This window comes from Chenopodium album, chromosome 27 (genome assembly GCF_948465745.1).
Source record: "Chenopodium album chromosome 27, dcCheAlbu1.1, whole genome shotgun sequence".
Taxonomy (NCBI): domain Eukaryota; kingdom Viridiplantae; phylum Streptophyta; class Magnoliopsida; order Caryophyllales; family Amaranthaceae; genus Chenopodium; species Chenopodium album.
Window position 1 is genome coordinate 18317359 of NC_137860.1, and position 11914 is coordinate 18329272.

The window sequence follows — 11914 nt, forward strand, 5'->3', positions numbered from 1 at the left end:
GAATCCATGCCGCTCATACAAGGAATGTTGAAGGCTAGAAAAACAAGTAACCTCACAAGGTTGCGGCAAAAACTCACTAGTGGTGTCAAATCAACTATAGGAAGCAACTACCAACATGCCTCAAACAAGTAGAATCCGGCTTCATGATCCTCCTAGTTCAAACCAACTACCCTAGCATACACTATCCTAGAGTCAACCGAACATAGTCTCAAACCGTGCATACCTTTACAACATAGGAAGAAAATCATGCAAAAGACAAGTCCAAAGTACAAGGTTCATTCCATAAGAAAAAAATGAAAAATAATGCCTCAAAATCACATCCAAAATGAAAAGAAAAATAAAGGAAAGTAAAAGAAAAAGTAAAATAAAAGAAAGTAATAGAAAAGATACGGAGACATAGAAAAGGAAATATAGGAGAAATAGCATGCAAAGGATAAGAAAGCAAGTTAAACACATAAAATTCCCAATCGACAAACAAGTGATCGATCGACATCAAAGTCATCGATCACAAACACATTACGTGTTAACAAGCATCCATCCTCGAACCATTCAACTTCTCCTAAACTAATCCTATTCTATGCATCCAAGGAAAAGAAAGAGAAAATAAGAAAGGTCTCACCGGGCTTTCAAGCTTAGCAAAAATAAACGAAGCGATTAGAAACCACCTCGTAGCATTCCATATCCAAAAGCTCTTCAAGGAACCAAGTGAGAAAAAGAAATAAAAGAAACTATGAACAAAGAAAATGGTTAGTGGGAATTGACAAAGAAACTATGAACAAAGAAACTATGAACAAAGAAACTATGAACAAAGAAACTATGAACAAAGAAAATGGTTAGTGGGAATGAACAAAGAAACTATGAACAAAGAAACTGTGAACAAAGAAAATGGTCGCCAAATTGTAGGCGTCGCTCGAAGTGCGCCTACGTAAAAGCATGTTGTGAATATGCTTGGCACTCATAGGAAGTGGGAATTGACATATACGATTAGGGACGGAGAATGATTTAAGACGTTCTGCGATCCTAAATCACTCTATAAACGCCGATACCTGCAGAAAAATGTTAGTTCCACAGATAAAAGAGTAAAGAGATAGAATGCGTATCTGACACCAGTGTATCGGTGACAAATGAGTTTAGTAGCTTCCTATGCTTGAAGGAATCCACCGGATGATACTTTCCATGCTTGAGGAAAGTCGACAGACGATGTTGGCAGTTTTCTATGCTTGAAGAAACCCACCGGTTGAGAAACTTTCCATGCCTGAGGAAAGTCGATAGATGACAATTTTCCATGCCTGAGGAAAAACCTGTCTAATGATGAAATTGCAAGTCTCTGTGTATCGAGAACCTTGCGTCGTGAATCGTCTTCGCTTGGGAGATGATCACTAAAATGATGATGGTTCGATTGTCCCCGAACGTGGGCTGTAGTTGGTCCGCTTGTCCCCGGACGTGGGCTGTAAAAGGATCGCTTGTCCCCGAACGTGGGATGTAAATGGTTCGCTTGTCCCCGAACGTGGGCTGTAGTTGGTCCGCTTGTCCCCGGACGTGGGCTGTAGATGATCCGCTTGTCCCCGGACGTGGCTGTAGTTGGTCCGCTTGTCCCCGGACGTGGGCTGTAAATGGTCCGCTTGTCCCCGGACGTGGGCTGTAAATGAGACCTGCAAAATAAAATTTGCCAAGGGACTCGTCTATAATGATTGACTTGACTAAATAACTTGACCAAGTTTAACTTGATGTGACATGACATGTGTATGACTTGTGAGTGTGTGTGTGTATATGTGTGTGTGCAGACACAAGCAAACGAAGATGCAAAAGCAAAAATTTTCCGTCAATTTTGTCATGAGTGGAGGGTACCGACTTTCAAATTGTAGGCGTCGCTCGAAGTGCGCCTACGTAAAAGCATGTTGTGAATATGCTTGGCACTCATAGGAAGTGGGAATTGACATATACGATTAGGGACACGATTAGGGACAAGGAAAGTAGGGAGCCGCCAACAAGTTTTTAAGGAACTTGTAAACCGTTCACGGATCATAAAAGGCAACCACGAATAAGGGACAACGATAGGCAACAACGATTGACCCGTGAAGGTTACACCCCATTCATAATCCATGAGATTACTAACTCCATATGGTTCGGAACCACGAAAGGAGGATCGGGGATGATGGTACGAAGTGAGTCATGGAGTCACATTCGCCCGTATTGGCCTCTACTCGATTCTTATTGTGAAAAGTATTCCTATGATCTCAAAGGCATGCAAACAAAATATTCAATTTGCTCCAAACTATTATTAAGCTAAATTGGTTGAATATTAATGCAACATATAATTCTAATATATTGTGATCACTTGATTAAACAACAAGATTAAAAAGAAACCTAAACAGGTTGTCCAAATTATCTTATTAGTCGTGATTTTCAATTACATATTCCCTTTAAATATGCTATATGGTGATCATAATAATAATATAAACATTAATATTGGAAGCAATCTAACAATAATAGTGTTAATCAAATCAAATAAAAATAATCCTAATCATGATATTAGCAATAAGAGAATAAAATAAGTAATTAAATTAATTAATTACTCACACTCCGCGCGCTCCTTTAAATTGCTACATCATGAATAAATTGTTAGTAACTTCAATAAATAATAAATCAAATGTAAATTAAATTAAAATAAAAAGTAGAGTTGATTTGGTCCAAACCCTCAGTTAATTCTACCTTTCACGCCTTGGTTTAAGTATAAAACTTCGGGTATTGTATGGACTCCTTAGAGTGCTTAAGGGATATAAAATGAGAGAATAGGGTGGCTAGAGTTTAGGCTAGAGCAAAAGAGAGAGGAGAGAATATTTTTGGTGTAGGGAGAGAGGAGAGAATATTTTTGGTGTAGAGAGAGAGGATGATTTTTGGTGATCAAGCTTGTTGATCACTGAAAAAGGGGAGATATGACCTCTATTTATAGGGAAAAAGAGGGGGTCGAATCAAAAAAAGATAAGAATTCGAATCGGATAAAACTCTTGCGATAAACAGCAGTTTTTGCGGTTTTTGTTTTTATCATATCTTTTGATCCAGAAATCGGAATAAGATGAATAAGATGTCGTTGGAAAGCTCTTGAAGTATACTTTCTAACCCAATTAGAATCAGATTAAAATAATTTGTAGAATAAAAGATATAGCCGAAATAGTGGGACGGTGTCAGTTTTGGATAGAGTTTCGTATTTCTTTTATATCTTTTTCGTTGTAGCTCGGAATTAATATTATAATATATCATTGGAAAGATAATTTCAAGAGCTATCCAACCATTTAAGAATCAGATAAAAAATATGAAGCACGAAAATAATATCTGTCAATCTTTGAACGTCTTTCAATTCAAATTAAATTACTAAAGGAGTTTTATTCTATTTCAAACTCTTTAATCTTATCTTTTCAAAAAGGATAATTAAGATCTTTTAGAAGCTTATAGAAGCTTCCAATTAATCCTAATTGGATTAGGAATGAGATTAAATCCTTTGGACCCTCCACATGATCATTGGGTCGTAGGTAAGGTGGGCTTAGGTTCGGTTTGAGCTCAATTTAGTATTTTGGCCATAACTTATTCGTTATAACTCGGATTTGGGCTTATAATATATCGTTGGAAAGCTCTTTTCAATCCCTATCCAAATATTTAACAATTGGACCCAGATTATGGACCAAAATAAACTGGTCTAAACGTTTTTATAAAAAGGACACGAAATGAATGATTTTAATGGACAGGAAATGAATTATTTTGGGTTTAAAGGCACAAAATGAGGAAAATAAGTTATGATTTGGGAAAATGGGCTATGAATTGGATTGATTTATGAAATATATTGAATGGATCATGTATTTAAGCACTCTAAAGATTACATACTCAACCCGACCAATAATGGCGGTAAAAGGTTGTTCATCATTGGGTTTGGTTTTGGGGAGACATTTTTAGGTGTCTACAGTTAGTAACTTCAAAACAAATAAAAGAAAACAACAAATAAAAAGAAAAGAAACCAATCAAAAAGTATAAACAACCAAAGAAAATAAAGGCTAAACTAACCAAAGAATAGAAAGAATAAAAGAAATAAAACTAAGTAAACAATAAAGTCTAAACTAACTAAAGAACTACTCTAAACTACAAGATTTGGATTTAAGGGATTTGGATTAAAGGGTTTTGGATTAAGGGATTTGGATATAAGGGATCATCAACAACAACATGCGAAGCGAAACATCACCACAAACAACAAGCATCCAAGCAAATTGGGCACACAAGCTAGCTACAAGGAAGGTAGCCTAGAGATCAAGAAAATGAGGAAATCAAACAAGAGGAATAAAAATAAACATGCAAACAACTAAGGTATGTACACAACAACAAAATTGGTCACCGAGCAAATTATTAGTTCCCCCAAGCTAGATAAAAATACATCTCAACATCCCAATCAAAACAAAACATGCATCAAAAAATATAAGGGATGGAGGCAAAAAGCATGAGAAGCTAAAGGGAACTAATAACTACTACCATCACCACCACCACTCCCACTCGGCCCGGCCCCATCGGGGTCCTTGTTGCGCTCGGGGTCATCGAAGGGATGAGGGTAAGGCTCCCATCCTCCGGTGAACCCCTCGGGCCACCCATAATGCCCCTTGAAAAGATCTTATTGCCAAGAAGCAAGAGGGGTGAAGTTATCGGGCAAAGTGAGTTCGAAGGGGTGGTTGGGATGGACATGGGGGTAGTTAGGATCACCCCTATAGTCACTACCACCCGGAGCCTTGTAATTATAGTTACCGTGCTCGTCCGTATAGTAGCGACGCTCAGTGTCGGGGTTAGAAGGCCCCGACCAATAAGGATGCCCATACGAAGGTAGAGGACCTTGTTGGGGCGGGAAGTATGGATAGTTAACCGGGGGAGTAATGTTCCCACGGTTAACTTCCGCCTCATAAATTTGTTGTTGTTGTGCAAACATACCTTGTTGCATCTCTTGAATACCTCTTAGTTGCTCATAGATGACCCCAAAGTCTTGATCATACATGCCATCCACGTGGATTTTCAATCCACTCATTTGCTCACTAAGAGCCCTCAAATCCGCATTGGCATAAGCATGTTGCCCTTGCTCTTGCTCTTGCTCTTGCTCTTGAGGAGCTTGTTGTTGTGGAGAATGTTGTTGTTGTTGTTGTTGATGTTGTTGTTCCTCTTCATCATCCTCTTCCTCATCCTTATCGGAGTCGAAGTTAGGATGCCGAAAGGACTTGGGGACATGCCACACATTGTTGGCGATCCGAGCCAAAGAAGTCAAGCCGGGGTTAGGCAAGTAGCACCAATGCTCGTTGCCCCTAAGCCACTCATATCTCCCTTCGCTATAGCCCTTGGAGATGAATTGGATTTAACCCAATTGTTGCATATCGAGGTAGATGGAAGTACTATCCCCGATCTCCTTACAAAATGGGAGATAAGCATCGAGGTGAAGGCGAGTCAAGAGCCTAGTTACCATGCCCCCGCATGGGATCTCTCCCGTACTCCTCTTGCGAAGGTCCAAACAATATTGGGAAAAGATATACCCCAAGTTCAACCGGCCCACATACTCCGGGCGGGTAGACAACCATAGGACCTTGAGCTCCAACTTGCTCAACTTCCCCAATTCTTGTTTGGGGAACAAAACATAGCCCAAAAGACGGTGTACAACCCTAAGACAAGGTTGGTACACCGATGAGATCTTAGCCCTGTTGGTGATAAACTTGGTACCACCTGAGATGTCTTCCCACCATGAGTTTTGATCATACTCCGGGAAGATGTAATGTTCAACGTTGACAATATCCCCGTAGGGATCAAAATCCAAAGCGGCATTGAACTCTTCCAATGAGTGGTCGAAGATGTGGTTAAACAATTAGAAGCGCACCCTATATACCCCTCCTACGGGTACAAGCTCCAAGGTAGCCAAGAACTCCAAAGTAGGCTCCTTGTATCGGTGATGAAAGAACCCAATCGGAGGTTTAGGAGCAACGACCGCACATCATTATCAATTCCCAATTTCACCATATCGGGTTGGAAGTAGTGGCGGGTTTGTTTTAGGGTTATTTCTTCCTTCAAATTTTGGTAGAAGGTCTTTTGTTTGTCGGTGAAGTTTTTCTTTTTGGGTAGAGAGGTTGGGGGTCGTGTTTGAGTGGAGGAGGGGTTGGAAGTACTAGGCCTAGAAGATGTACTAGGCCTAGAGGAGGTACTTGGGCGAGGAGGTTCATCGATGCTAACATCGGTTTTTCGTTTCTTGAGGTATTTAGACATTTTGAGAGGCTTAGAAAGATCACCAATATCCAACAAGGAGCAAAACCAATGAACCACGAATACCACACCCAAATTCACCACTTACTACCAAACTCCAAATTCACACTTCTTTTCAATCAAAACCAATTCCAAACCAATCAACAACACCAATAATCCAAGAAAAACTTCCTTTCAACAATCCAAGAACAACCACAAGACCAATACCAAGATCACCACATACTACCAATACTCCAAAAATTCAACTCACAATATATCAACCAAAAATGATGAGAATCACTACAAAATCAACAAACAATACAATGTTATGCAAAATCAATCAATAAACATCACCAAATCACAACCAATATCAAGATCAAGCATCAAAAATCACAAAATCGATACTACACTATTCATGCTCATATAAATTATCAATCTATGCAAAATTATGATATAAATGGCAAAATTAAAGCAAGGATTAGTGATTATACCATAAAAGAAGCAAGATTAACCAACTTTGAGCAAGCAATTTGAACCCCTAACAAAAGCCCCAATTTTCGGCCACCAAGAGTAGGAGAGAGAGTAAGTGAAATTTGGGTCAATTTGTGAGGAATTTGTAGTGTAGTAAGGTTTGTGAGTGATTTTGAGTGAAAATGGAGTGATTTTAGTGAGGATTTGAGTGATTTTAGATGGTGAATGAGGAAGAACAAGGTGCGCACAAGAGGGTTCAAATGAGGGGAGCTCGTGAGGACGATGAGGGAAAAAGGAAATGAAGGGAAAAAGGAGGAAGAAGGAGGATATATCACCCGTCCAGCAATGTGCGGCCGCACAGAGCTGGTGTGCGCCCGCACACGCAGGCTGTGCGCCCGCACATGCCTCGTGTGCGGCCGCACATCCCTGTGCGTGCCCCTTCCTTCCTTTTTCTCAAAAATTTGATACTTACTGCCTATTGTGGTGCGCACATGAATCATGATGGTGATGAGGAACAACATAGGCAGTAGCTAAAATCATTTTCAAAGCCCTCAAAGTTGAAAATTCATGTGTTCACCACAAAAATTCACTAAGTATCAATTTCCTCCAACTTTCAAAACATGAATTTCCTATCTTACCTCTCTAAAATTCTTACCCTTTTACCTCAAATTTCGATTAAAATCGAACAAAATGTGATTTGTGCCATGAACACCTTCCATTCATCATGCATACTTGTAGAATTCCAATCCCGCAAAAGGTCATCCTAAAAATCCAATCAAGTAGAAAAGTGAAAGAAAAGACAAAGTAATAAAAGAAACAAAAATAAGAAAATTCAAAAATCAAAAGGAAAAGTTAGAAACTCCGGGTAGCCTCCCGGGAAGCGCTTGCTTAAGGTCCTAAGCTCGACCCTTCCTCCAAATCATGGAGGGTCAAAGAACACCACCTTCTTCAAGGTAGTTGATAGAGCAAAATTTTCTTCAATTTTGAGCAACTTCTCATCGTTGCTTAATGAAACCTTCAAAAAAAAATTTTCAAATTCTTCCTTCTCTTTTCTCAACTTCTTTCTTTTTCTTGCTTTCTTCGAGTCACGGGTTTTTTTCTTCGGCTTGACTTCGACATCTTTAATCATGGAAGCTTTCTCTTCATCTTGAGAATTAAGCTTGAACCAATTTGGAATCTCAATTTCTTTCTCATCCCTTGGCTTTTGAATTACAAATTCTTCTTCACTAACATCATCAAGACTTGCACAAACATCATCAACAATCTCAAAAACATCGTTAGTAGAAGAATCAACCATGCACACATCATCAATGGAACGAGAAAGACTAGCACATGCTATATCTTGCACACAAGATAAGGACTCATGCATTGGCTTCAACTTAAAACTCTCTTCCAATTTTCCACATCTCAAAGTGATTTGCCTCCCTTCACATCTATTAAGGCTCCCGAGATGGCTAAGAAAGGCCTCCCTAGAATGATTGGAATATGCTCATCCTCCTCAATCTCCAAAACAACAAAATCCACGGGAAAGACAAACTCTCCAATCTTTAAAGGGACATCATCAATTCTTCCCTTAGGAAGCTTAATAGAGCGATCGGCCAATTGAAGTGTTATATTAGATGGTTGAAGCTTACCTTGATCAAGCCTCTTGAAAACCGAAAAGGGCATAATACTCACACTAGCCCCTAGATCACACAAAGCATTCTCAAAAACCATTTTCTTGATTTGACAAGGGATTAAAAAATTCCCCGGATCTTTCATTTTTTCCGGAAGCTCACCATGGATAAGAGCACTAAAACACTTCCCTCCTTCCACCGAACTACCCTCATCAAAATTTTCCTTCTCCTCTAGTATCTCCTTAAGGAACTTGGAGTACTTAGGCATATCGGGAATTGGCTCGGTAGAGGGTGTGGAATCATGGACTTCCTTAAGAACTTCAAGGAACTTCCCAAATTGCTCATCCATTTTGAATCTCAAGTATTTTTGGGGGTATGGTAGATCGGGAAATCTCTCTACCTCACTCATCTTTTCAACAACACATTCTTCTTTTTCCTCAACCTCACAATAAATTTCCTTGGACTCAACCCTCTCCACTTCATTCTCCATAGCACCACTCTCATCTCTTTCCTCTTTTGAACAAGAAACTCCCTTATTAAAGTCATTTCCACCACTTGTGGCAATAGAGTACACGGGTTTCTTTGGTTCAACACCTTGGGAAGGAAAAGATGAAGGACTAGCATAATCCTTAATAGTGCTTGCTAATTGGGTAATTTGGGTCTCAAGCATCTTATTGTGGGTCATCATCTCATTGAATTTCTTATCACTAACCGCCATATAGGTGTTAATGATCTTGGTTTGATTATCAATCAATTCCTCCAAAGTAGTCCTAGGAGAAGAAGGTTGTGAATAGGAATTTTCACCTTGAGTCTTTGGAACAAATCCGGGTGGGGGACCTCTTTGCGCATTGTTTTGAAAATTTCCCCTTCCTTGATTGTTCCAATTACCCCTATTTTGATTTGAACCATAACCTTGATTATGGTTACCACCACCATGATTATGGTTACCATTACCTTGGTTATGATTTCCATAACCTTGGTTTTGATTACCATAGCCTTGGTTTTGATTACCATAATTTTGGCTTTGATTTTGGCCACTATAACCTTGGTTATGGTTACCACGAGAACCTTGATTCCCTTGGTTCCTATAACCACCACCATGATTATAGTTGTCAAAATTGCCTTGGTTTTGATAACTCCTATTCCATTGGCCTCTTTGATTATCAAACCTTTGAACATTGTTGTTTGACACAAAATTAACATGTTCACACTCATTGTTGTCAAACTCATCAACACATTCATTGTTGCAATTGCTAGAATCATGGTCATATGATCCACATACATCACAAAACAAACATCCCATAGGCATATTATGTGAAGTAGAAGGAGTTTGAGAGTTAGAAGAAGTACCCCCCCCTTGATTTGGGAGGGAAGATTTGGAGCTTGGGAAGAGGAAGAAAAACTCTCCAACTTGGCCTTGATCGCCGTCATCTCCTTTCCCAAGTTTGTCATTTGAGAGGAAAGATTGTTGATGGCATTGAGATGGTCCACCGAGTACAACGAAGATTGCTTGCTTGAAGAATCTCTTTCCCCATCTTGCCAATCTCTATAGTAAGTCACCACATCCTCTATTATGTCCACAACTTCTTCTTCGGTTTTGTTCATGATTGGACCACCGGCCCCTCCATCAAGACATGCCTTGCCTCGAGGACTCAAACCACCGTAGAAGATTTGGATCAATTGATATGTTGGAATTCCGTGGTGAGGACATTCTCTTTGGTACTCCTTGAATATCTCCCATGCTTCATAAAGACTCTCATTTGGCTTTTACTTAAATCCTTGAATTAAAGCCCTTGCCTCCACCGTTTTCTTTTGAGGATAGAAACGGGACAAGAAAGCTTTAGTGACATCATCCCAAGTTCTCAATGAATTGGGCTTCACCTCTTTGTCTAGCCATTCCAAAGACCTTCCTATGAGGGAGAAAGGGAACAACTTAAGGCGGATGAATTCTTGAGACACTCCATTAACCTTGATCGTGTTGCAATATTTTTCAAACTCCTTAAGATGGTTCAATGGGCTCTCGTTCTTTGCCCCACTATATTGTCTCCTCTCAATTAGGGTGATCATTGCCGGCCGAATTTCAAAGTCGTTTGCCGGTGTTGTAGGTGGAGCTATGCCGCTCTCGAACCTATATGCACCGGGTACTCCCAATTCTTTCAAGGCAACTCTTGGTTGTTCTCCCATGACTTTCTCTTGTTGAATCTCTTCTTCGCTTGAGGAACTATAATCCAAAGTCTTGTTTGCTACTCTCCTCCTTGAGAGAGTTCTTTCAATCTTCGGGTCAAAGGGAACAAATGAGCGATCTCGGGACCTATGCATACAAAACTCAAAGAAAATATAAGTAGCACGGCTACAAGTGTAGCCTAAAGTGTAAAATCTTTTTCTATTTTGCAAATGAAATAAAATAGAATCAACAACAACATGCACTCAAAGCACCATTCCCCGGCAACGGCGCCATTTTGATGGGAAGGAGAACGGTAGGTCGTTGGGCTACCACCCCACCCAATCAAACAAAATTTGTAACTTAACAAACCCCTATTTAGTGTAGTGGTAAGTCAAGGTCGAACCCAAAGGAATGGAGGTCGAATGCACAATGCCTAAGTCAAGCTATTTCGAAGTCAAGTAAAGGGGGTTTATGAAGGAAACTAGAGCTAGAGCTAAATGATGCAAGAACTTGTATGAAATCAATCTAAAGACACTAGGGCAATGGATCCACATGTAATCGTAATGGAAAATGGTAATTTGGGAGGTCAAACCGACTAAGTCAAGTGATATGAAGGAAGATCATCATGTATCCAAAAGAGCATACCAAGATAGTTCACCTAGAGGTCTAACTAGCGTCAACTACGTTAAACACTACCTAGGGAACGTCACAAGGCACCTCAATCGTGAAATTGCAAGTTACTAATCAATGGTCTGTATCATAGCAAGCTCACAATGCAATCTAGTGCAATAATCAAAGATGGCCAAACTTCAATTAATCACACACCTGCACATGAATTATCAACCAAGTTTAATCATATCATCAACTCAATCAATCATCCCCAAATTACTCTAATCCATCACTCTAACATGCTTCACCATTTCCCTAGCTAGAAAACTACTCACTAGCCATAGGAATCAAAATCAAAACTACAACAATCATCAATTTCATCATCAACATAATTGAAATCAAAGATTAAACCAACAATCAATCAAAAATCAATTAAACTACAATCAATCATCAAACAAACTTCAATCAATCATCAACAACATGGGAAACAAATGAAATCAACTAGAATCAAACTTGTATTGAAATCAAGAAGAAGATCCTTACAAAACTTTGATCTAAAGATCAATAACAATGAGGAATTCTTGAGCAATCACCAAAAATCATGAGTTTCTCTCTCTAAAGTTCTTGAGTTTCTCTCTCTAAAATTCTCCCAAAATCTAACTATCAAATTCAATCTAAAAAAAACTTCTTGCTAAAAATAGGAAGAAATAACTATATATACAAAGAGGAGGTCGGTATTGACGCCCAAAAATAGACCCTCGTAGGTGCGGGCGCTCGGAGGAGAGAGAATGGTGCGCACGGGACA

General features: G+C 39.4%; 1 non-coding gene across 1 annotated transcript; it reads left to right on the plus strand.

Annotated features, from left to right (window-relative positions):
- The first annotated feature begins 10029 nt into the window (after positions 1-10029).
- On the plus strand, positions 10030-10135 carry LOC145621697 (small nucleolar RNA R71). Its single transcript, XR_014108508.1, has one exon. It is a non-coding gene; the product is annotated as a small nucleolar RNA R71 (small nucleolar RNA).
- Positions 10136-11914: the final 1779 nt, after the last annotated feature.